The sequence below is a fragment of the Sturnira hondurensis genome, unplaced genomic scaffold (genome assembly GCF_014824575.4).
Source record: "Sturnira hondurensis isolate 20B ecotype Veracruz unplaced genomic scaffold, ASM1482457v3 Scaffold0004751, whole genome shotgun sequence".
Lineage (NCBI taxonomy): Eukaryota > Metazoa > Chordata > Mammalia > Chiroptera > Phyllostomidae > Sturnira > Sturnira hondurensis.
In genome coordinates, this window is record NW_028077382.1 from 549,355 (window position 1) to 576,955 (window position 27,601).

At 38.0% G+C, this 27,601-nt stretch overlaps 1 long non-coding RNA gene and 1 other non-coding gene across 2 annotated transcripts; both read left to right on the forward strand.

Annotated features, from left to right (window-relative positions):
* Window positions 1-2,367: 2,367 nt before the first annotated feature.
* On the forward strand, window positions 2,368-2,439 carry TRNAQ-CUG (transfer RNA glutamine (anticodon CUG)). The gene has a single exon. It is a non-coding gene; the product is annotated as a tRNA-Gln (tRNA).
* Window positions 2,440-8,490: 6,051 nt separating this feature from the next.
* On the forward strand, window positions 8,491-18,351 carry LOC118986977 (uncharacterized). Its single transcript, XR_005066490.1, has 3 exons — window positions 8,491-8,678; window positions 16,988-16,989; window positions 18,340-18,351. It is a non-coding gene; the product is annotated as an uncharacterized LOC118986977 (long non-coding RNA).
* Window positions 18,352-27,601: the final 9,250 nt, after the last annotated feature.

A 27,601-nucleotide genomic window follows, 5' to 3' on the forward strand; every position in this document is an offset into this window, starting at 1 on the left:
CTGTAGGTCCTTGCTTTTCATCACTTTGAACACTTCTTGCCAGTCCCTTCTAGCCTGCAATGTTTCTTTTGAGAAATCAGTGGATAGTCTTATGGGAACTCCTTTGGAGGTGACTATCTACTTCTGCTGCCTTTAAGATTCTCTATATTTAACCATTGGCATTTTACTTACAATGTGTCTCGGTGTAACCCTCTCTGGGTCCATCTTGCTTGGGACTATCTGTGCTTCCTGGTCCTGTATGTCTATTTCCTTCACCAAATTAGGGAGGTTCTCCTTCATTATTTTTTTCAAATAAGTATTCAATTTCTTGCTCATTCTCTTCTTCTTACAGCACCCCTATGATTCTGATGTTGGTACATTTGAAGTTGTCCCAAAGGCTCCTTAGCCTATTCTCATTTTATTGAATTCTTTTTTTCTCTCTGCTATTCTGATTGAATGCTTTTTCCTTCCTTGCATCCCAAATCATGGATTTGATTTGCAGCTTCATCTTCTCCACTGTTGATTTTCTGTAGATATTTCTTTATTTCACTTAATTCAACCTTCATTTCAGTCTTGGTCTTTTTTATGCTGTTGAAGTGCCTGATGAGTTTCTGGAGCATACTGATAGCCAGTGTTTTGAATGGTGCATCTGATAGGTTGCTTATCTCCATTTCATTTAGTTCTTTTTCTGGAGTTCTGTTCTTTTATTTATGTCATATTTCTTTGTCACCTCATTTTGCCAGCCTCCCTGTGTTTGTTTCTGTGTATTCTGAAGAAGTGCTTTGATTCCCTGCCTTAGTATTGTGGCCTAATGGAGAAAAGAGCACCTGTTAAGTTGTATGAGGGGACAGGGGGCTTAGGGAATCACCAGGACAAAGCAACCCATGTCACCACTCTGTGGCTCTGTGTAGGGGAGGGCTGAGGGGGGCAGCAATAGGCAGTATTGCCTGGCCTCTGGAGTTTTGCCTAGAGGAAGCTGTCGCCCAGCACTCACACTTCACTTTCACCCCATATTCCACTGGTGCCCTTCCAGCTGTTGCTCTGGTGCTGTAGCCCAGAGGGGGTTGTCTAAGTGCATCCTAAGTCCCTTGTGGGCCCTTTAAGAGGAGTCTCTTGAGAATCTCACAGTTTCTTCCACCTTTCCAACCCACACTGGTTTTTACAGCCAGAAGTTATAGGGACTTATCTTCCTGGTGCTGGAACCCTTGTCTGGTTGTTCTGCACTGGAGCTGAGATCCCTTGCTCCTGAGGTATCCCTCCCATTTTTTATACACAGGTAGATATGGGACCACCCATTCCCAACCCTGTGCCTTTCTGTGCTTCTTTGCACCTCTCTGCGTCTCTTCCCTTCCTATCCATCTGGATGAATGTAGCTTCTTTAAATCCTTGGTTGTCAGACTTCCACACAGCTTGATTTTCTGACAATTCTGGGTCATATTTGTTTTGTAGTGTAGTTTTGTTTTTTGCTATTGTTGTGTACAGGGTTGAGGTGTGCTGACCAGAAGTCCGTTAGGATTTTCTATTCTATTTGCTGCCTCACTAGAACCTGGAAAGAAAAAAAAAAAAACAAAATAAAACAGGTGAGCAGTGATAGTCTTCCCTTTAAAGTTGTCAGATTTAGCGTATGGAGCATAGGATAAAGAAACCTTCAAAAAAATCTAGTGCTGGGCCATCCCACAGAGTATTCCTTAACTCTTTCATTCCTTTGTTCATAATCCTTTTATCTGTGCATTAATTTAGCAAACATTAATTTAGCTTCTACTACATTTCAGATGTCCTGGTGTCAAAGAGAAATGAGACCTGGTCCTGCATTTAAGGCATTTTGGAGTTTTTAAAATTTCAAGCCCAAGATTATAGCTGAGGAGCAACCTAAGAAACTCCAAGGTTGCTCTAGAGGCAACTGCAGGTACTCTAGCATGAGTAATTGAAGGTGTAGAAAGGCATTATAGTTTTATATTGGTAAAATCCCCCATTTGAATGGTGAGATTAAAATCCAGTTTTTCTTTGTGTGGGTCGGAAATAAAGGCAAAAATCAAAACTGCCATAATTAACAATATTCTTGGATCAGGTCCCTGCCCGGCCCCTGACATCCAAGGAAAAATACTTGGAAAGGAAATTGGTGAGAACATTCAGAGAAAACTCCCTCCTACCCACCTTACACTCTTTGCAGGGGTTTTCCCTCTGCCCTGCAGCTGAAAATGGCTGAGATCCACAAAACAAACAAACAAACAAAACAACTCCTGTAATTAATTTTTTAACAATCAGGAAGAAGAGGCAAAGCACCATTTCTTCTTTAGTTATACTTTATATATCTTATATTTAATAACAAAAACGAAAGTCGAATTAAAGATATCTTAGGATAGTATGTTAAGCTTCTCGAACATGGGAGGTTCCATGGTGTAATGGTTAGCACTCTGGACTCTGAATCCAGCGATCCGAGTTCAAATCTCGGTGGGACCTTTTATGAATCCCGACACTTCCACTTTTAACCACATACTTCAGCCCATATACTGCCCAGAAAGTTCAGGACTGTCTGGCCATCACCGGGTGAGTGTGCATGTTCTATTCCATCAGAGTAATTTTTCTCCTAGGAGCACCCAGGGTAATTAATAAGCTTTCAGAAAACGTGAATTTAACGAATAAATCAGAATACACAACAAAACGTGATCTGTCATCACGGAAAGGTAGAGACCTTATTGAAGGTCAGTCATTAGGATTTAAAGAAAAAGGTGAAGAGAAGAATGAGAACAAACAGAAGTGAGGAACTAACTGAGGATAGCCGGGAGTAGCACCCATAGCAGAGACACACCCGAACACGCGGCTCCGACCTGAGCCCTCTGTAGGCACGAGGGGTCAGAGTCTGGTGTCCTAGATCGCCCGGCTAGCCTGACAGCATGCAGGGGGGCTCCCCCCAGTTGGTGAAATTTTCCACTGTGATACATATGCTCCCTGTATAAGTCATCATTTTTTTTTCACAGCTTGAGGTTTATTTATTCAAGATATGGGAATGTAAATGTTGTTTCTCACTAGAGTCAGGAACTCTGAGTGAATGGAGCGAGGCTTCCCTCCCACACCACGCAAAGCCGCGGACCCCGAGCCACCGGACCTGACGCTGTAACGGGCTCCCTCCCTGGGAAGTGCGCGAGCCAAGCAGTGGAGGGCGGAGCGCGCCACCTGAAAGACCCCGCCAGCGGGCAGTAGGGCCAGGAATCCAAGTGCCTAGGTCCTCCCCCACCAGCCCCCCAGGACTCCAAACAGACTCAGCCCGTCTACTTTTGGCAGGAGATTTAAGACAGCAGTCCCCAACTTTTTGGCACTAGGGACTGGTTTAGTGAAATACAACATTTCCACGAAATTGGGATGGGGTGAACTCAGAAGAGCTTGGGGTGGGGTGGGGTCGGGGGAACAGGAGGCGGAGCTCAGGCGAGCTTTGATTGCAGTCCAGAAATTGGGACCCTTGGTTTCAGGTATGTCGGTGGAAACTGATCCCAGAGATAAAGAACTGTAGACATTAATATTTAAGGATCCCTGGAAGAAATGGCCGGGCCTCCACGCGATCCTCCAAGACTCTCCAGTGTACAAGCTTGGTCCACTCCGGCAGAGCTTCCACAATCGCGTGTTCCTAAATTTAAATATGAACAACAACCAAGTATCACCAGATGTTTAAGAAAATAGTTCTACAATAAAGACAAGGAACAATATAGAGAAGAAGCAGCAAAAGTCATTTGATGTAAATGCCTGGATTAAAAATATATATATAATTAAATCCTCAGTGAGCTAAAAGATATTGTATTCGTGAAAGCAGAGAAATGGGTAGTTCTTAAAATTAATATTATGATGTCAGAATTTTTTTAAAGAAAGAATTTCAAAATAAAGATGTCGAAATCCCCTAGAAAGTGTGGGGTGGAGAAGGAAAGTAGGAGAGAATCAATAAAAATACAAAGGGTGTTATAGTACAAGGTATGCTACCAAGGCTTCCAGGAACAGAAAAGGAAATGATGAAAGAAAGGAGATAAAGCCATAACTCGAGACTGTTTTCCAAAACTCAAAAGGCTCACCAAATGCCTTTGCTAACATGTGACAAAAGCCCCTACTCAAAGCACATCATGAAATATCAGAACCTTAGGGGTAAAGTGAAAACCCTAAAAGAGAGAAAACAAAAAGCTTGTATATGAAGGATTAAGCATCAGAAAGGCATCTCTCTTCTTCTTTTTTCTTTTTTCTTTTTTTAAAACTGTTGTTCAAGTACAGTTTTCTGCTTTTCCCCCCATCCCAACCCACCCCCCAGCCCTCCCTACCTCCCTCCCATTTCCACCCCCCCCTTGTTATTGTCCCTGTGTCCTTTATACTTGTTCCAGCAAACCCTTCACCCTTTCTCCCTGAAATTCCCTCCCCTCTCCCCTCTGATTAACAGCAACACTGAAAGCTGGAGGACAGTGAAGTGATACCTTAATCATTTCCATAAAGGAAAATAATTTCCACACTGGATTTCTGGCTGGTCCTAGCCAAACTACCAATTTAGTGTGAACAGACATTTTTAGTCTTTCAAACTCTCAAAAAGTTTTTACCTTCCATGTCCCCTTTCTCAGAAAGTTTCTGAGGAACTGTTCTACCAAACAGGGAGTTAAACTTAGCAAAAGTAAAATGTGCAATCCAGTAATAGAGAATCTAACACAGGAGAAGGTAAAGACAAGCTCCAGGGTGCCTGCTGCTTAGAAAGCAGTCAGTTTACAGTAGTACAGAAGAGGGACTACAGGAGGAATGTTTCCAGCAGGAAATGGAACTGACAGAGCCTTTCTGTTCTACCATAAAAGAATGTCAAAAACTGGTGTTGAATGGTAATAAATGTTTAAAAACATAAGCAACAGCACATGAGGAAATTAGTCTGGAAAATTGTTTGGCATTACCTAAAAAACTAAACATATACCTGTGCTGTAATCTATCAGTCTTTACTCCAAGAAATGGTTCACTTCACAGACATACATAAGAATGTCAGAGCAGCTTTATTTATAATAGACAAGAACTGAAGTCAACTCAAAACTGATCAATGGCAAAATTATTAAATAAATTGTGATATATTCATTCAGTGAATAGCTACTCAGAAAAACAAACTACTGCTATAGATAAGAATGGTTCTTACAGACATAATGAGTAAAAGAAAAACAAAGCCAGACAAAAGTGCTTACTGTGTGATTTTATTTATATGAAATTCAAGAATGGACAAAATTAATCAATGTTTCTAAAAATTTGAGATAGCAATTTCTTCTCAGTAACCTCTTGGAGTGGGTTTTAATGGGAAGAAGCATGAGCCTTCTTTGATACCGAGAATATTCTTCATTTCTGTCTGGAAGGTAACAAATTATTAAGCTTTCCACTGAGTTCTTGTGTACTTTATGTATATTTTACCCTAAAAAGTTTAAAATTATAATATAGACAATTTCTTATTCAATATACAAATGTAGATGCTAATGTGTATGACATCTACACATAAGATGCTATAATGTGTAAGCTCTGAAGATACCAAAAGAAGGAAGAAATCGTAGTGTCAGAAAGATAGAGAAAGTTTTATGAGAGGCTGATTCTGGAGGGAGTGGATCATCTGCAAAGAATGCATATGAAGTTTAGCACAGAAAGAGAAGAGAAGTCATTTCAGAGCTCACAAAGGCATTGTAATCTTTAGGCCCAACACACTCCAGGTCCCTCAAGAACTTCTCCCTTGTGCCCTGGCAGGTGTAGCTCAGTGGATTGAGTGTGGGCCTGCAAATGACAAGATTGCGGTTTGATTCCCAGTCCAAGCACATGCCTGGGTTGCAGGCCAGTTCCCAGCAGGGGACACATGAGAGGCAACCATACACTGATATTTCTCTCCCTCTCTCCTTCCCTTCCCCTCTAAAGATAAATAGATAAAAATTAATAAAATAAATTAAAAAGAAAAGAATTTCTTCCTTGTAGTTCAGGATGCCATTTCTACCCGCACCATTATTCTTTTTCATAGTATCTTAATTCTTCCTCCATAGCACTTGTCACAATTAGTAACCGTATATTTTTTTGTTCAATAACCTATGCCACTCTTTTGTTTTAAATATTTTGTATTATGTAACAGACTTCCCCAAAACTCAAGGCTCAATGGTGTGATTCTTCTACTGTACATGGCAGTGACTGGCAACTCAGGGTGGATTCATCTGGCAGTTGGGCTGCTCTTCATTCACATACCTGATGCCTTTGTCAGGGAATGGCAGAAAGATGGGCTCAGCGAAGCTCCTCACCCCCTCTATATGGTGGAATAGTTGTTATGGACTAACATTCCATAACAATGTTATGGAACATTGTTATGGACTGGACTGTTTTTCCTCAAAGTTCATATGGTGAGCTTTAAATCCCAATGTGACTGTATTGGAGCTAAGACCTTTATGAAGGTGATTAAGGTTAAATGAGGTCATAAGGGTGAAGCGCTAATCCAATAGGACTGGTATCCTTATGAAAAGAGAGATACTAGGAGTGAGTGTGCATAGAGGAAAGGCCAAATGAAAACACAGAGAGAAGATGGCCTTCTGCAAGCTAAAAAGAGAGGTGAGGCCTTGGAGAAACCAATACTGCTGACACCTTAATCTTGGACTTCCAGCCTCTAGAAAATAAACTGAGAAAATAAGTTTCTGTTGATTAAATTACACAGTCTGGTATTTTGTCATAGCAGTCCAAGCAGACTAATACAAATATCTTTCTTGGTGGCTAGGGACTGTAAGAGACCAAAGCAGAGGATGTCAGTCCTCTTATAGGCCAGGTCTAGCACCAGTGTAGAATTGTTCTGCCACACTTTATTGGTCAAAGTGTTGTTGTGGCAGTCCAGATTCAAGGGAGTTGAGTGAATTGCAGTCAATAATGCAATGTTATGTGCATACAAGGAGGATAGAAACTAATGTTGACCATCTTGGAGATATCTGCAATCCCAGACCCCCATCCAGCCTCCAGAGGCATGTGAGCTCCATAAGAGCAGGAGTCTTTACTAGGGTGTTTACCGGGTACTCTACTTTGAGGGATTCAACAAAATCCCTCAAACCCTTGCTGAGTCAGATTAGCTTTTCCCCTCACTGTCTTTAAAAATTTGATTCTCAGGAAATATAATACAGTTAAATGCTGGAGACAAAATTACCAATTGAAAAAAAATAATATTTAAATAACTAAAGGCAATTACATTTTTCAGTGACAGTGTTATTTGAGTATGTCTTGAGTTTGAGTATGCATTTGAGTTTTTGTAACCTGTATCTTATGCTAGATTGTTCTATAATCTAGTCTTTTCACACTGTTCTTTAAAAGTAATAACCTACATCAGAGACTGTGGTCCTGTGAATTAAATAAACCCAGCAATAAAATATATGGTTTAAGAAAAAAGTGTCTGGCAGGAACCCAGGTTAGTTTAAGGGAGGCCATTGCATGGTGGTTAGTGCTCAGACTCTAGAGATGGTCCATATGGGCTCCATTCCTGGCTCTATCATTCACTGACTTTGTGACCTGAGACAACTTATTTAACAATTTTCCCGGCCAGGATCTAGAAGGATTCTGTGCCTTAATGAATAGAGCCCAGTGTATAATAGCTTCTAAATAAGTACATATTAAGATAAACAGTATGAGCCCTGGCTTGTGTGGTTCAATGGACTGAGTGCTGGTCTGCAAACCAAGAAGTCCTCAGTTCAATTCCCAGTCAGGGAACATGCTTGGGTTGTGGGCAAGGTCCCCACTTGGGGGCCTGAGATCAATGTATTTCTTGCACATCTGAAGTTTCTCTCCCTCTCTTTCTCCCTCCCTTCCCTTTTCTCTAAAAATAAATAAATGGAATGTTAAATTTTTTTTAAAAAGATAGAATAATAATAAGAAGAATTGGTTTAAATCAATTATCCTTAAAAGTTTGTTGATTTTTTTATCTCCTATTTATTCTTAGACCTCCTGTATATGTGTAATAGCCCATTCTGAGGGTTTCCCATTTAGGTTCCATCTTGGTGAGATTGGTGGGAGGTGGCCAGAAAACTACAAAGCCATATCTGTTTAAAAGAACTTCTAAGAGGTATGTTCAGAAAAAGTTCAGCCATTGTTACTATAAAGAGAAGGATTTGAGTGACAATGTAACCTGGCAGCCGAGAAAGAGAGTGGCTGGAATGCACGTGTGTGAATAGTGATGACTTCACTGTACTAGTCAGTGGGAGCAGTAGATGCTGTTGAACGAGCATGTGTACTATGTGGCCATCTCATTCAAAATGTCTGAGTGAGTAGAGCAATGAATCTGCATCAAATTTTGCAGTAAGCTTGAATATTCCTCCATGGAAATTGGATGATTCAGAAGGCTGAGGCTCTGGCCAACTGGTGATTAGCAGCTTTATCACAACAACAGAGCCACTCATGCATCAGGTCTTATGTAGAGTTTTGATTTTTCTTTTGTTTTTTGTTTTGAAACATCAAATCACCCAGGTAATTCAGCCCCCCTATAGCCCAGATTTGGCACCCTGCAACTTCTGGCTTTTCCCAAAAACTACAATCAACTTTGAAAGGGGAGAGACTTCAGACCATAGGTGAGATTCAAGAAAATATGATAGAGCAGTTGATGGCAATTGAAAGAACCTTGTGACATATCAAAGTGCCTACCTTAAAGGGAACTGTGCTGTCATTGTCCTATGGACAATGCGTCTTGTACCTTCTTCAATAAATGTGTCTATTCTTCATATTGCCTGGCTGAATACTTCCTTGACAGAGCTTTCTATGTCTTCCCCAAAGTACAAGCAAATCTCTTTCCTTTATCAGTCCCTCTTTGTGTCTCTGCCGCTCTCTTCTTCTAGCTCACTTCCTTACTGTATGCCTCTCTATTTCTCTATCTTAAAATGTTTCTCTCTGAGAGAGGAACACAGGTACAAAGGGGGGTGTGTGGAAATGGCAATGAATAAGTACCTATTAATAATAACCTTAAATGTAAATAGATTAAACGTTCCAATCAAAAGACATAGGGTAGCTGAAAGATAAGAAAACAGACCCTGGCTGATGTGACTCAGTGAGTTCCAGTCTGCAAAATAGGGATTGCTAGTTCCATTCACAGTGTAGGGCACATGCATGGGCTGCTGGCCAGGTCTCCAATAGGGGGCACGTGAGAGGCAACAACACATATGATATTTCTTTTTCTCCCTCCCTTCCTCTCTTTAAAAAATCTTTTTTTAAAAAAGAAAAGAAAACATGACCCACACATATGCTGCCTGCAAGAGACATACATCAGAACAAAAGACCTATACAAACTGAAAGTGAAGGGTTGGAAAAAAATATTCCAAGCAAATGGATAGGGAAAGAAAAAGCCAGGGTAACAATACTTGTATCAGACAAAATAGACTTCAAAAGAGAGGCCATAAAAAAAGAGACACAGAAGGACACTTCAGCATATTCAAGGGAAGCAACCATCAAGAAGACATAATCACTATAAACATATATCAATAGGAGAACTCAAATATATAGGAAAAATCTTGGAGGACTTCAAGAAAAAGATAGACAGCAACACACTTATAGTAGGGGATTTTAACACCACATTGCCAACAATGGATAGATCTTCCAAATAAAAAACCAGCAAGGATATTACAGCATTGAACAATGCCCTAGATCAAACAGGCTTAATTAATATATATATAGAACACTTCACCCCAAAGAAGCAAAATATACATTTTTTCAATGCATATGGAACATGTGATAGGAAACAGAAAAAATCTCAACAATTCAAGGAATTTGAAATCATATCAAGCATTTTCTCGGACCACAAGTTCCTGAAACTACAAATGAACCTCAGGAGAAAAAGCTCAAAAACATTCAAATTCATGGAAATTTAATAACATGCTATTAAACAATGAATGGATTAAAAATAAGATTAAAAAGTTTCTGGAAACAAATGAAAATCAACACAGAATAGTTCAAAACTTACGGGGCACAGCAGAGGCAGTCCTGAGAGGGAAGTTCAAAATGACACAGGCCTACCTACAAAAGATAGAAACATTTCAAGAAAACAACCTAACCCTATACTTACATGAACTGGAGGAACAACAACAGACAAGTTCTGGAGTGAGCAGACAGAAGGAAATAACCAAGGTCAGAGCAGAATTAAATGTCATAGGAACTAAAAGAACAATTCAAAGGATCAATAAATCCGGCAAGTGGTGCTCTGAAAAGATAAACAAAATCAACAAGCCTTTAAGCAGATGCATAAAGAAAAAAAAGAGAGAGGGCCCAAATAAATAAAATCAAAAATGAAAGAGGAGAAAATATTGCTGTGTGGAATATCTGGGAGACGACTGTACTTGAACAACAATAAAAAATAAAATAAAAAAGAGAAATGAAAGAGGAGATATTTCAACTGATACCACAGAAATACAAAGGATTATAAAATATTATTATATAAACATCTATATGCCAAGGAATTTGAAAACCTGGGAGAAACAGAAAAACTTCTAGAAAAAAAATGTAATCTTCCAAAACTGAATGAAGAAGAAGCAGAAAGCCTAAACAGACCAACAACACCTAGAAAAATGAAGCAGTATTAAAAAAAAATCCCAGCACACAAAAGCCCTGGAATGGACAGTCTCACGGGAGAATTTTACAAAACCTTTAAAGATGAGCTAACCCCTAGCTTCAGACTATTTCAAAAAGTTCAAGAAGGAGGATCCCCAAACTCTTTATGAAGCCAGCATCATCCTAATCCCAAAACCAGATAAAGACACAGCAAAGAAAGAAATCTATACACCAATATTGCTGATGAACATAGATGCTAAAATCCTCAACAAAATATTGGCAAACTGCATCCAGCAAAGCATTAAAAATATCATACACCATGATCAAGTAGGATTCTTCCCAGGGATGCAAAGATGGTATAATATTCACAATTCAATCAACATAATACATCATATAACAAAAGAAAAGACAAAAATCACATAATCATATCAATAAATGTGGAAAAAGCCAATGAGGTACACCACTCATTTACAAAAAGAACACTTAGCAAAGTGGAAGTAGAGGGAGCATACCTGAACATAGTAAAGACCATATATGAAAGACCTACAGCCAACATCATACTCATTTGGAGAAAACTAAAAGCTTTCCCACTAAAATCAGGGACAAGACAAGGATGTCCATTTTCACTACTTCTATTCCACACAGAATTGGAAGTTCCAGACACAGGAATCAGACAAGAAAAAGAAATAAATGGCATCCAACTAGGAAAGGAGGAAGTGCAACTGTAATTATTTCCAGATGACATGATAGTGTACATATAAACCCCTATAGACAATACTAGAAAACTATTTGACCTAAAGTGATTTTGACAAAACAGTGGGATACAAAGTTAATATTCACAAACTGATGGCATTTTCATGCACCAACAATTAAATATCACAAAAAGATTAGAAAAAATCCCACTTGATATAGCAACAAGAAAAATAAAGTACCTAAAAATAAACCTAGCCAAGGAGGCAAAATACCTGTACTCAGAAAACTACATGATACTGAAGAAAGAAATAAGAAAGACACAAACGAGTAGAAACATATAACATGTTCATGGATTGGAAGAATTAACATCATCAAAATGTCCATACTATTCAAAGCAATTTATAGATCCAAGCAATCACTATTAACATACCAATGATGTATTTCACAAATACAGAACAAACATTTCAAAAATTTAAATGGAACTGTACATGACCCCAAATAGCCTCAGCAATTTTGAGAAAGAAGAACAGTATAGGAAGGATCATAATACCTGATATCAAACTGTATTAAAAGGCCAATGTAATTAAAATAGTCTGGTACTGTCATAAGAACAGACACATCGACCAATGGAACAGAGTAGAGAGCCCAGAAATAAGCCCATGTCTCCATGGTCAATATTTAATCAAGTGAGGGGGCACAAAGTGAAATAAAAATAGCTTCTTCAACAAATGGTGTTTGGAGATCTGGAGAGCTAAATGCAAACAATACAACTCTACCACCAACTTATATCATAGAGAAAAAAACTCAAGATGAATAAAAGAATTAAATATGAGTCCTGACACCATAAAAGTCCTAGAGGAGAACATAGGCAGGAGATCTCAGATATTTCACACAGCAATATTTTCACTGATACATCCCCTTGGGCAAGGGACATAAAGGAGAGAATAAAAAAATAGGACTTCATCAGAATAAATAGCTTCTGCATGGCTAAAGAAAACATCAGGAAAATCAAAGGGAACCAACCATATAGGAAAATACATGTGCCATTGATACCTCAGACAAGGGTTTGATCTCCAAAATATATAAAAAACTCACACGACTCCACTCCAGGAAGACAAACAACTCAATTAAAAGAATGAGCAGAGGACCTTAACAGACACTTCTTCAAGGAAGACATACAGAGGGCCCAGAGACATATGTGACATTAAGGGGCACATACGAGATTGTGGCCACTTAGTTTGGAGTTTCGAATTCACAGACAACAAAGACCCCAAGTCAAAAATGAATAATAGCTAAGCACTTTATTAAGCAAGAACAAAGAGAAAGCAAGAATCAAGAACATACATGACCAGACAGGAAATCACCAACACCCAAACTAGATGCTGGAGAATCCTGAAGACAGCATTTGAGGTCCAAATGGGAAAAGTTCCAAATGAAGTGTCCTTTCCTCTGGGTGAGATTCCAAAGTCTCACTTTGGGGGCTATGGTTAAATATGTTTAGACAAAAGTGGCTATGTGCCAAGGGCCTTGTGTGACTTGACTAACCAACTGGTCCCTCTGGGAGAAGGACCAATTCTCCCTGAAGAAACAGTTAAAGATCAAAGGTACTAATCTCCTGAGGAGAAGGGCTAGTTTTCCCTGGGAGATAGCAAGCCTATATTTCACTCTTACAATGAAGATCACAGCTCAGGCATAAACAGGGAGGATTCTCAAGGTCCCTTTAACCCTTCAACATTTGAAAAGATGCTCAGCATCACTGGCCAGCAGAAAGATGCAAATTAAAACCATAATGAGATACCACCTCACACTGGTCAGAATGGCCATTGTACACAAATCAACAAACAACAAGTGTTGGAGAGGTTGTGGAGAAAAGGGAACCCTAGAACACCATTGGAGGGAATGCAGACTGGTGCAGCCTCTGTGGAAAATGGTATGGAATTTCCTCAGAAAATTAGAAACAAAAATTGCCTTTTGACCTGGCAATTCCACTGCTGGGATTATATACTAAGAACCCTGAAACACAAATTCAAAAGAATCTATGCACCCCAATGTTCATAGAAGCACAATTTACAATAGCCAAGTGTTGGAAGCAACCTAAATGCCCATCAGTAAATGAGTGGATCAAAAAACTATGGTATATGTACACAGTGAATTCTATGCAGCAGAAAAAAAAATGAGAGCCTGCCCTTTGTGACAGCATGGATGGAACTGAAGAGCATTATGCTAAATGAAATACCATTTAGCATAATGGTAAAAGGCATAATGGTGAAAGACAAATACCATATGATCTCACCTATTAGTGTAACCTAATCAACAAAGCAAACAAACATGCAAAATATAATCAGAGACATTGAAATAAAGAACAAACTGACTGTAACCAGATAAAAGGGGAGAGGGGGTTAACAGTGGAAAGAATGGGAAAGGTTGTCAAGGAACATATATAAAGGACTCATGGACAAAGCCAAAAGCTAGTAGAATTAAGAGGTGGTGGTGGGGTGGGGATGTTGTGGAGGAGGCTGGGTGGGGAAAGTGGATGCAACTGTGCTTGAACAACAATAAAAAATAAAAATAAAATATGTCTTTTCTTGCCTGTTTCAGCTTCATTCTACTTAGAAATAGCTTGAGAAGAATGTCACTGAATATCCTGATTTATATCCTTCCTAGCTGCCCATTCCTCCTTTCCTATTAGTAGTTCTTTCCTTACTACTGTTCCCTTTTACCACGATGCAACAGCCTCCACATCTATCCTCCTGATTTGTATTATTTTTACTACCAGGAAGGACCATCAACAGATCATTGTTATGCTCAAAAAGCTTCAGTGGACTGCTTTCTTATTAAGGACTCAGATTCTGTCCTCTACGGCTAATTTTATGATCACTACATTTTTTCATGAATTTATTTAGCCACTTTTATCAGTATCGTCTGTCCAAATTTTCTTTTACATATTCACTCCTCAACTTACTGCAAATCAGATTCTCACAAGTTACCAATATCTTCCCAACAGATTATTTATTATTGCCCTTACAGATAACCACAAAGGATGTGAGGGGTTTTAAAGAGTACTAACCATACAATAAACATAACAATTTTAAATTTTGAAAAAACAAAAAGTCTGAGGGGAGAGTGTCTTGAGTTCTTGGTTTGCAATATTTTGCAGTCTCTTGCTGAACTCTCTAACTGCCATTCCCTTTTAGTAAGTTTTATCTGTGTTGTATTTCATGTTTACAAAATAACACACTTGTGGGAAAAATATTGCGGAAATATACAACCTAGAAAGTAAAAGTCACTCATAATCTATCCCCTCCTCCGAGTCCTTCTAACACATCATGCCCATATTCATTTGGTTGGTATTCTTCCAGATAGTTTTTCAGTATGTAACTTACTATATTACTTTATAAATAAATTCATTTATTCTACATAATGTACTGCAAGTTGTTTTTAACATAAATAAGATATATTTCCACATCAGTAACACATACTTTTTAAAAATTTTTAAAAGATTTTATTTATTTATATTTAGAGGGGGAGGGAAGGAGAGAAGGAGAGAAATATCAATGTATGGTTGCCTCTCGTGAGTTCCCTGCTGGGAACTGGCCTGCAACCCAGGCACATGCCCTGACTGGGAATCTAACCGAGATCATGTGGTTCTCAGGCCCACGTTCAATCCACTGAGCTACACCAGCCAGGGCAGTAACATATTCTTTTTAATGATCTGCAGTGACATAACATTGAGCATACCATAATTTGTAAATTAATACATGTTGGATGATTTTTCTCTTTGCTGTTATCCTTCTACCTTGGTTCTCCCTGTTTTTCTCATAGTTGCAACTAGACCAAAATTTAGATATGAATAATAAATGTATTTGAAAATAGCAAGTTATTAAAATAAAAAACTTTAAAGGATGTAGAATGGACAGACCACTATCTCAAAATGAGATACCTCCTAATTCTTTACAGTTAGAAAAAATTTCAGAGCTTATTTGTAAATGAATCAATATTTCTCAAAATCACAATGTAAATTTCTGAAACAAAAGTTATTCCTTTCCTCAAACAAAACCTCTTTTAAAGTTTGAAAGTTAAAATAGAATGTCTATTTCTCTGCAAAAGAGGAGTGCTTTAAATACTTCAGAATTCATTTGTGTCCTTTAAAATTTTTTAATTTGTTTTGCATAAATAAGGCATGAATATGGTAGAAAACTCAAAAATTACTGAAGGTCCACTAACTTTTCACCCCAAAGCAGAAATGTCTCCCAGATTACTCATGGTCCTTGATCACTTCTCTCCAAGTTTCTTTAATTGTGGACCTAGCAACCAATTCTGCCTTGGTTTCTGTACCCCAGCCCCACTGCCAACCATTCATCACCTCCATTATCCATGAGACACCAAAGCCAAAAAACTGAAAAGAAAGGGGATATAGTTTTCTGTTTTGTCTTCTCTCTGCTCTAAAATGGTCTTCCAAGCTGGATAATGGGCGACCAAATTTGACCTATGTAAAATTTGAGAGATTTCTATTACTTCTCTCTTTTTGCTTCTGCTTTATTATTTTTATTGTTGTTCAGTTACAGTTGTCCCAATTTTCCCCAGTGGCTCTCCATTGCCCAACAAACTGCCCACAGTCAATCCCCACCCTGTTGTCCATATCCATGGGTCCTTTGTACATGTTCCATGACTAGATCCTTCCCCTTCTATTCCTTGTTATCCCTCTCCCCCACCCCCTTTAGTTACTGTCAGTTTGTTCCTTATTTCCATGTCTCTGGTTCTATATTTCTGGTTTTTGTTTTGTTGATTAGGTTCCACCTAGAAGTGAGATCATATGGACTTTTCTTTCTTTGCCTGGCTAATTTCACTTAGCATAATACTCTCCAGTTCCTTCCATGCTGTCACAAGGGTAGGAGTTCCTTTTTTCTTTCTGCTGCATAGTATTCCATTGTGTATATATACCACAGTTTTTTAAATCTACTCATTTACTGTTTGGCAATAGGCTGTTTCTAGCACTTGGCTATAGTAAATAATGCTGATATGAACATTGGGATACATAGGTTCTTTTGAACTGGTGTTTCAGTGTTCTTATGGTGTAATCCCTGCAATGGGATCACTGAATCAAAAGGCAGTTCCATTGTTAGTTTTGGGGGGGGTAAATTCCACACTATTTTCCACAGTGGCTGCACCAGTCTGCATTCCTACCAACAGTGCACTAGGGTTCCCTTTTCCCCACACCCTTACCGGCACTTTTGTTTGTTAATTTGTTTATGATGGCCATTCTAACTGGTGGGAAGTGGTATCTCACTGTGGTTTTAATTTGCATCTCTCTGCTGGCTGGTGATGTTGAGCATCCTTTCATATGTCTCTGGACCCTCTGTATGTCCTCCTTGGAGAAGTGTCTGTTGAAGTCCTTTAATCATTTTTTAATTGGATTGTTTGTCTGCCAGGTGTTGAGTCCTATCAGTTCTTTATATTTTGGAGATCAGGCCCTTCTCAGAGTCTCATTGGCAAATAAACTTTCCCATACAATTGATTCCCTTTTCATTTTGCTGATGTTTTATTTAGCCATCCAGAAGCTTTTTCGTTTGACGAATTCTCATTTGTTCATTTTTTTCCTTTATGCCCTAGGGGATGTATTGGTGACAATACTGCTGTGTGAATATCTGAGATTTTCCTGCCTATGTTCTGCTCTAGCACTTTTATGATGTCATGACTTATATTTAACCCTTTTATTATGATTTTATTCTTGATTTTATTGTGGTGTATGGTATAAGTTGGTCATCGAGTTTCATTTCTTTCCATGTAGCTGTCCAGATCTACCAACACCCTGTGTAAAGTATAGAGTATTTATACTCTATTTTATGCCCCTCCCCACTTTGTCAAGTATTAATTGACCATGGAGACATGAGTTTATTTCTGGGCTCTCTATTCTGTTCCATTGGTCTATGCCAGTTCTGATGCCAGTACCAGACTGTTTTGATTACAGTGGGTTTGTGATATAGTTTGATAATATTGTGATCTTTCTTATTTTGTTCTTTCTCAAAATTGCTGAGGCTATTTGGGGTCATGTACAGTTCCATATAAATTTTTGAAATGTTTTTTCTTTATATGTGAAATATGTTATTGATATTTTAATAGTTATTGCATTCAATGTATAATTTGTTTTGCATAATATGGAAATTTTGATTATGGAAATTCTTACAATCCACAAACAGTATAGGCATCTATTTATTTGTGCCTTCCTTAATTTCCTTCTTCAGTGTTGTGTAGTTTTCTGAGATTAGGTATTTTGAGTCCTTGGTAAGATTTATTCCTAAATACTTTATTTTCCTCATTGCTTTATCAAATGAGATTTTTTTCTCTGATTTCTGTTTCTGATATTTCATTGTTCATGTTTAAATTCAACTGTTTTTTCCAAATCCATTTATTAGGTTCAGTAGTTTCTTGGTGGAGTCTATAGGGTTTTCTATGTACAGTATCATATCATATGCAAACAATGACAGTTTTCTTGCTTCATTTCAATTTGGATACCTCTTATTTCTTTCTCTTCTCTGACCACTGTGGCTAAGACTTCCAATACTATGTTGAATAAATGTGGTGAAGGCAAACACCCTTGTCTTGTTCCTGATCCTAGGGAAAAACTTTCAGTTTTTGCCTGTTAGTATAATCTTGGCTGTAGGTTTCTCATATATGGCCTTTATTTCAATGAAGTATGCTCCCTCTACTCCCACTTTGCTCAGTGTTTTTGTCATAAATGGGTACTGTACTTGATCAAATGCTTGTTCCTCATGTATTGATATTATCATTTGATTTTGTCTTTCTTTTTGTTTACATGATGTATTATGTTTATTGATTTGTACCATCCTTGTATTTCTTGGATGAATCCCTCTTGATCGTGGTGTATGACCTTTTTAATTTATTGCTGGTTGCAGTTGGCCAATATTTTGTTGAGGATTCTATGTTCATCAGCAATATTGGCCTGTAGTTTTCTTTCTTTGTTGTGTCTTCATGATTTTGGGATTAGGATGATCCTGGCTCCATAAAAAGAGTCTGGGAGTCTTTGATCTCCTTGTATTTTTTGGAATAGTCTGAGAAGTATGGGGGTTAGCTCTTCCTTAACTCTTTTTTAAAATTCTCCTGTGAGACTGTGCAGTCCAGGGATTTTGTGTGACAGGTATTTTTTGATTAGTGCTCCGATTTCACCACCTGTTATTGGTCTGTTCAGGCTTTCTGCTTTCAGAAGATTATATTTTTCTAGAAATTTGTCCATTTCACCTAGATTTTCAAATTTCTTGGCATATAAGTTGTTCATAGTTATTTCTTACAAGTCTTTGTATTTCTGTGGGAAACGTTGTAATTTCTCCTCTTTAATTTCTGATTTTATTTACGTCCTTTCTCTTTTTTTCTTTTTAAAGATTTTATTTATTTATTTATTTATCTTTAGAGGGGAAGGAAAGAGGGAGAGAAACATCAATGTATGGTTGCCTTTTGTGCGTCGCCTGCTGGTAGTTAGCCTGCAAGGAACCGGCTTGCAACCCAGCTATGTGCCCTGACTGGGAATCGAACCGCGATCGTCTGGTTCGCAGGCCCGCACTCAATCCACTGAGCCATGCCAGCCAGGGCTCTTTTTTTCTTTATTAATCTGCTTAAAGGCTTGTTGATTTTCAAAGAACCAACTCCTGGATTTATTGATTCTTTGGATTGTTCTTTAGTCTCTATGTCATATAACCAAGGACCTTGGTTATTTCCTTCCATCTGCTCGCTCCAGAATTTGTTTCTTGTTGTTTCCACAGTTCTTGAAGATGTAGGGTTAGGTTGTTTATTTGAAACATTTCTTTTTCTTTTTTTTTAGGTAGGCCTATTGCTATGAATTACTTGCTCAGGACTGCCTTTTCTGTGTTCCATTTGATTTGGACTAATGTGTCTCCATTTCATTTGATTTCAGAAACTTTTTTATTTCTTCCTTGATCTTATTATTAAGCCATTCATTGTTGAATAGTTTGCTGTTGAATCTCTATGAATTTGAGTTTTTTTTTAGTTTTTTCCTTGCAGTTGGTTTCTTGTTTGAGGCCCTTGTGTTCTGAGAAAATACTTGATATGATTTAAATTTTATTGAATTTGTTGAGGCTATTTGGTGTCCTATTATGTGGTCTATCTTTGAAAATATTTTATATAAATTTGAAAACAATGTGTAATTTTCTTCTTTGGGATGAAAAGTTCTATGTATATCAGTTAAGTCTATTTGATCTAGGGCATTGTGTAATGCCACAATATCCTCGTTGATATTTTGTTTGGAAGATCTATATATTTTTCACACTGGGTTGTTCAAATTCTCTAGTATAAATATGTTGCTGTCTATGTCTTTCTTGAAGTCCTCCAAGATTTTGCTTATATATTTGGGTGATCCTATGTTGGGTGCATACATGTTTACAATAATTATGTCTTTGTGATGGATGTTTCCCTTGAGTATTATGAAGTGTCCTTCAGTGTCTGTCTTTATGACTTTTGTTTAGAAGTCTATTTTGTCTGATATAAGTATTGCTACCCCAGCTTTCTTTTTCCTGTCCATTTGGTTGGAATATGTTTTTCCAACCCTTCACTTTCTGTTTGTGTAGATCTTTTGTACTGAGGTGGGTCTCTTGCAGGCAGCATATGTGTGCATCATGTTTTCTTATCCATTTAGCTTCCCTATGTGTAGGGGACTGGTTTATTTTGGTCTGGCAAATGTGACTCAGCTCTGTATGGAAAGTTTAGAGAAGTGAGAGGGTGGGCAGGAGCCAGACCTTCAAACCGAGTTTTCTCATGGGAATCAGGCCTACAAAGTGCATACAGACTATTATGGCTTGCTCTTGCTAAAATTCCCTCTCCCTGCTCTGAAATAGTAAATGTATATTGTCTACCTTCAAGGTAATTTCCAAAGCCTGTGTGAATTTTCTCAGGGATAGAGTTAATCAGCTCGCCACTTTTCCCTTCTGTATGTGTTATTTTCATTTCCTTGAGTGTACCTAAAATGTAGACAATAATATTCTTTGCAATAGATAATAAATCCTTCTTTGATGTAAGACCCAAGAAAAAACAATAAAAGCCTGTCTAGGCAAGGGCTAGGGCGCTCTCCTCTTGAGAAAGTGGCTATGCCATCCCCCTTTTCTCCACAGGATTGCTTTAGCTTGTGCATTTATTCTTGTCTTCAGTCACAACAGGTGCACTTTGCTGGCTGGAGTCTGCCACACCTGTCTTTTGATGGGAGCATTTAATATATTCACACTTAAAATTATTATTAGTAAGTATTTATTCATTTTTCCCCATTGTACCTGTGTTCCTCTCTCTCTGACTCTTTTCCTTTGTCTTCTTATAGCAGTCCCTTTAGCATATCTTGCAGTGCTGGTTTCATGGAGCTATATTCTTTCAGCCTTCTTTTTCTGGGAAACTACATATCTCACCTTCCATTTTAACTGAGAGCCTCGCTGTGTAGAGTAGTCTTGGTTGCAGGCCTTTGCCTTTGATTTCTTGGAATATTTCTTGCCATTCTCTCCTAGCCTGAAGTGTGTCTGTTGAGAAATCAGCAACTAGCCATGTTGGAGCTCCCTTGTATGTCACTTCTTGTTTCTTCCTTGCTGCTTTTAAGATTCTCTCTTTGTATTTAAAACTTGGTGTTTTAAATATGATGTGTTTGGGAGTAAGCCTATTCAAGTTCATCTTGATTGTGACCCTCCATGCTTCCTGAAGTTGTGTGGTTTTTCCCCTTTCCAGGTTCAGAAAGTTTTCTTTCATTATTTTTTCAAACAATATTTCTACCTTTTGCTCCTTTCCTTCTCATTATGGTATTCTTATGATTTGAATGTTGTTGCATTTCATGTTGTGTTGCAGTTCTCTTAAGCTATCCTCATATTTTTTAAGTCTTCTGTCATGCAGCTGCTCTACTTGGGTATTTCTTTCTACTTTGTCTTACAGCTCACTAATTTGGTCCTCTGCTTCATCCAGCCTGCTTGTATTTCTTTCTAGTATGTTTTCTATTTCAGAAATTGTTTTCTTCATTTCATAATGGTTCTTGTTTATAGTTTCTATTTCATTTTTCATACTCTTGTAGTTCCCCCTCTGTTCTTTGTAGTTTTCTGTGAGTTCCTTGAGCATCCTTATAACCATTCTTTTGAATTCTATACCTGATAGTTTGCTTGCCTCTATTGCACTTAGCTCTTTTAGTAGGGAGTCATCCATTGCTTTAAATTGCAAGTTCTTTCCTTGTCTTGCCACTTTAGTTGACTTCTTTTGTTTGTTTCTGCAGTTTCCAATACTCTGCTTCACTAGCTGTCCTTGTAGGCTAAACATTAAGGTAGGAGTTCTGTGGGATTCAGTGGAGTGGTGTCTTTGATCTCCTTGTCTGGATGCTCTAGCATTGCCCTTTTTTCTGTTTGAGTGGGCTTTCTTTTTGTACTTGGGTTTTACCTATTGGTGGCTCCTTTGTTGGTGGGTTCTCTCCTTTAGTGGGTTTAGTGGTATTCACAACTGCCACCTTATCTTGTATGTGATCTGGGGTGGGGTGAAGATGAAGTGGATTATGACCATAGTAGAGTATTCTATGGGATTTAAAGTACCAACAAGTGTAGAGCAGATGGGAGATCCTTTGGAAAAATACAGCATTAACCTTGTTATTTTACCCAACTAGTCACTTTTTATTTAGGGTTAAGAAGAGATAAAAACCTTGTTAGAGGGGAAGAAGAATGTGAGCTGGCTTCAAAAACCAAAGTGCCTATCCTGGATTAGATGATGAGATACAGTGAGAGTAATTGATAGAAACTTGGCATAGTGTGTGAGAGCATGAAGTTAACCACAACAGTAATAAAGCTCAGAAAGATAGTAAAATGGACCAAGTCCAGGGAAGGGGGCTATGTGGGAATGGGAACAACAATAATATGACAAGAAGTGAATGATCTGAATAAAAAGAATAAAAAGTAAAAGACCAAGAGTAGTGTGTTATAGTAATACGAGTGAAGTGAATGGACAGAAATTAAAATGCAATATGAAAAGGGAAAACAAAGAAAACCGTTTGAACAATAAAGCCAAGCAAGCAAAACCAAGAAAAATACATGGAAAAAAGAGAAATTTAAAAATAAGATAATAACAAAAAATTAAAAATAAAAATAAATACAATGCAAGTACTGTAGGATAGCAAAATGAATTTTGTTTCAATTGTTAGTATTAGTCTTCTTATCTCCTCTGAATCTGTCTTTGATCCTTTTATAGCTCCAGGTCTTATTGTCTTATATTTGGGAAAAAAAAAAGAAAAGAAAAGGAACATGCCTCCTACCTACCTTGAACCTACCAAGTGCATTCTGCTGGTCTTCCTGGTTGTTGCAGGCAGAGTAGGGCTGGGTTCCATATTTTCTTTTTTTTCCTTTCCTGTAGCTCTGTGTTGGTGGCTTGGTCTGGCTTCCAATATTCACAGGTGTCCAACCTCTCGCCCAAACCCTCACAGTGCTGTGATACCCCCACTATTCATATATATGTGCCATGCTGGTGCCTTTAATCTACCTTGTTTGCCACTCTTTGCTTAGACCTTGAAGTGCAATGGATGGAAACAACTCATATCCCTTCTCCCTCTTTGTTGGTCTGGGTGATGCACACTCACAAAGTCTTTTCAGGGAAGCTTTAGATACCCTATTAAATGAACTCTCTCTGGGGACTACCACCCCTCTGTGTTCCTGTTGCTCCACTTTGATCAGTTAGTGAGGGCAAATCACGCCCCCCTTCCTCCCTCTTCGCTGGCCCCACTGTGTCACGAGAGTTCCTTAAACAGCAGCTGAGAGCCTTGTTTTGAATAAATTTCTCTTGTTTGTTCCCACCATTGTTAACAAGCACCTGGCTTTTCATACAGCCCAACTCTCTGACCAGTGCAGAGACTACCTGGGTCAGGGTCAGTTTCGGCCCAGCACTTCTCACATCTCCAGGTGTCACCCAGCTCTCCAGTTTCTCTGGTACTGTCCCGGGACCACAGTCCCAGTGGGGGAACACCTCTGTGCATCTCCCACTACATCTTTATTCCCCACAGCAACTTCAAGCATTCGGGTTTCTCCTGGTGGGGGACTGCCTTCCCTGTTCTGGGAAGTGCATGAGCTGGGAAGTTACAATTGTTGATCTGGCTCTCCTCAAATGCTCCTGCAGCAGCAGCTGCCCCTGGTTCCAGGTGCTAGTCCAGGTGCTGCAGCAGCCTGAGTCCTCATGCAGGTCCCAGGGACTTTACCGTCCCTACACAATCTCCTTACCATATGTTTTTCAGTGTCCCATACAATATTTGGCTTCCAAACTGCATATAAGCTGGGATTCTATTGGCTATTGATTTTGTTCTTCAGAAGATTGGCTAGGTGTCTCAGGTGTGTGCACAAGCAGGCAGGTTCAGCTCGCACCTATCTCACTATCATCTTTTCATCCTCTTGCCATCTTCCCAGCCCCTCTCATATAATGAATTTTATTTGCCTTGATTATTTGCTAGTATTTCTATGAATTCAGTTATTCCATAGGGTTCTATAAATCTTTACTTTAAAGATATGACCTCTGCTTAGATACCTGTAATTTGGAGTAAGTCAGAGTTTTTTCATGAACTTTCCAAAGACATAATATAGTATATTCATAAATTCATTAGAGTAAAACAATTACTATTTATAAATGACACAACTTAACATGACATGGGTGTAGATTCAAATAAAATGCAATTGATGAAGAATTTTGCTCTTTTGTAAGAAATAAAATTTCAAGATAACAATTTCTTGGTAAGTAATAATTACTATGAAATGACATAAAAGAATAATATGAAGCCCAACTTTTTATGTTTAACACACAATCTGAATATACATAAAGACCAAATAGTATGCAAGGTTTTAAAATGCTTTAGAGGACTTATCAGAAGTGTGCATTGAGTGTTGGAAACAATTAATAAATTCCCATTGTGTGAGTTACAAATACCCAGAGTAGCACTGTGTGAGGTCCCCACAGGGAACCGTCTCTCTTGGCTTGTCTGATGTCACTGACAGGACATCCCTGAGACTTTACTGTTTAAACTTGATTCTTTTGTAAGTTCCTCCCTGAGGCTGGTTGAAATTTCTAGAACATCTATTTTTAAAATTATTTTTTATTTTATTTTTTAGATTTTATTTATTTTATTTTTAGACAGAGGGAAAGCGGGGGAGAAAGGGAGGAAGAAAAACATCAATGTGTGGTTGCCTTTCACATGCACCCTACTGGGAATCTGGCCAGCATCTCAAGCATTTGCCCTAACTGGGAATCGAACTGTCAACCCTTTGATTCACAAGCCAGTGCTAAGTCCACTGAGCTATACCAGCCAGGGTTAGAACATCTATTTTTTGTGAACTATATGTATACAAATATAATTAGGTATTATTCTCTTTGGCAAAGCTTTCCATGTAATTTTGAGCAAATTAAATAGGCCTAATTATTTCAAATACTTCTCTATTATAAGGAGACAGAATAAATCCTTGAGGTATTCCAGGGTCCCACTGGAATAACTCAAAGTCGTTTCTCGGTTTTTAAATTTAAACTTTTTGATGGTTGTCAAATATACTTAACCAAACGATTATAATGTAAATGTTTTGTAAAAAAACACATTTTGGTAATAACACCTAGGAGATATTAATCAAAGTTAAAACACATTTTAATATGAAATATTTTGTCCAGAACATAGGATCATGCTTAATTTATATACCAGTAAGCACTTAATATCTTTAGGCCAATAAAATATTGCACCCTAATTATGCCATCCAGAGGCAAAAAATGCACTACATGTAATACACAAACACGTATCGCATGAAGACCATACATGTGAAGACTAAACACATAAAGAAAGCACACATAATCTGAATTAAAAATTTTTGTAGAGAAAGTATGTGATTTTTGTCATTTGCTTTTAGCAACTTTTAGGAAGCCTGGAAAAGGGGGTGGAAGGTGTTAAATACCAAGCAAGAAGACCTGTTGAGACTCTCAATAAAACCTTCAAGGACTATAAAACAGTGGTGGGAATAAAGATATTCTCAGCTCCAAGCAATCTAGAAGTAGAAAAGAACCTGGGTGGGGTTGCTTTGGCCCCCAGAAATGTCAGAAACCTGGTGACAGGGGATAAATTCTCCAGATAGAGGACCAGGAGTTAGAGTCCATACCAGTAGAGGAATACAAAAGGATGGATGTGTTTACCCCATGCCTAGGGGTGACCTTACCAATGGTAAGAACAGCAGCTAGATTCCCTGGGAATCTTCCTGAGATTCCCTGAGATTCCACTCAGATGGGAACGTGATAGAAAGCCCACTTGAGAGATCCACACTGGCAGAGAGAGAAAAAAAGCAGGTCTGAGAGAGAAAGCCCATTTGACCCATGGATATGTTTACCTCATGTCCCAAGGGTTGGGCATTACCAATGACCAGAAGACCAAAGAGGAAGGAAAGGGTCCCTTAAGATGTCAGGGGTGACCAATTCCTCATTTGCTGGACCCCATGTTCCACATGTCACCTGGAAACAGTTGTATAGGGTAAATCCATGTCCAAAGGGCAGCTTTACCTTCTATTACTAAAACCATATGATTCATTTCAACATAATTTGAACCTTTAACTTTTAGAAACCTCAATTTCTAATAACAACCAAAAAGTAAGGAACCAACATTTCCTAGATTGACTCTATGTACAACAAATCTGATGACCTTTAAAAACATAGGTTTCTCTGCCAGCAAACATTCTCACTTTCAATAAACACATCTCCAGTAAAGCACAAGACATTTATCTGTAGCTTCAAATCTACTCTATAGACTCTTTGTCATTAAAAACCAAAAGCAGGTCTAGCAATCAATGTTTCAGTATTTCATGTTATTTCAAAATACCTAGACATTCAATAACTGTATCCAAATTTACTAGTTTAGGAAAGAATAGCTTAAATAAATTTAATAGATTTGTTCAGATATAGCTAAGGTTTTCCCCTTTTAATAATAATTATCTCCACAAAATTTGTGTTTTAAAAGATGGCCTAGACAAGAGTTCTTGAAGAAGACCGTGTATTTCCATTTCAAAAATATAGGGCAGGAAAAGCTTCTCTTAGAAGGACTTTGGTTTCACAGGTCCAATTATTCATAAGTTCTTAAAGATGAACAGAGGAGGGTTTGGGAAAAGTAAATAGATGCGGTGGGCTTTCATGTGCTGGAGCCAAACCTTTGGCCCTGTAAAGATTTCATTCATAAAACAAAGGCAGTTATTTTAAATACCTTAACAATTGGGTAACCATTCAAATGTTTGTAAAGGACTGACAAATGCATTTATCCATTTTTGAAATGTTTTTTCCATCTGGCTACATTTTACCAGTTTACTGACAGCATATAGCTTAAGGACATCTCTGTGAACCATAAAAGCCTAAATATAAGGAACCTCTCTCTATTTCCCTTGGTAATAGTAAAACTGGTTCAGTTGCAAGATACTGTATTTTGCCATGTGTAATGCATACATTTTTGCCCAAATTTTTGAGGGAAAAATAAGGATGCACATAATACATGGGTAGTACTAATTCCATATCTATATAAATGTTTTTAATTCTTTTATTTGTGCTTATGCATTAGAAGTGTAACTCTAGAAAGCAATAATGATATCTGTATGTAAAATGAAACCTGGAATATGATAACTGGTTTTGTTGAACATATGATGAAGCTGCAACCAAAGCAGTTTTGGCCAATGATTCAACAAAATGAAACTAAGAGTAACATACTGTTATCCACAGAGTAATATAGATGATGCTAATTGTTATCAACTTGATAAGAGAGATGATGCCAGTTATTACCCACCTGATAATATAGGTCAATGCGATTTTATTACCATAAAGTGAACAGTACCACATCTCTTCATACACTTAGGCAGGAGAAATTATTGGAAAACACCTTAGAGAATGTCAAAACAGTTTTTGACAAGGTCGCCCACTTTCACCACTTCTATTCAATATAGTATTAGAAGTTCTAGCCACAGCGATCAGACAAGAAAAGGAAATAAAAGGCATCCAAATCAGAAAGGAGGAAACAAAACTGTCATTGTTTGCAGATGACATGATAGTGTACCTGGAAAATCCTATAGCCTCTACCAAAAAACTGCTGGAAGTAATCAATGAATTTGGCAAAACAGCGGGATACAAAGTCAATATCCAGAAATCAAAGGCATTTTTGTATACCAACAATGAAACAGCAGAAGCAGAAAGCAAGAAAAAAATCCCATTCGATATAGCAAAAACAAAAATAAAATATCTGGGAATAAACCTAACCAAGGAGGTTAAAGACCTGTATGGAGACAACTACACAACAGTGAAGAAAGAAATCAAGGAAGACACAAATAAATGGAAACATATACCATGTTCATGGATTGGAAGAATTAACATCATCAAAATGTCCATA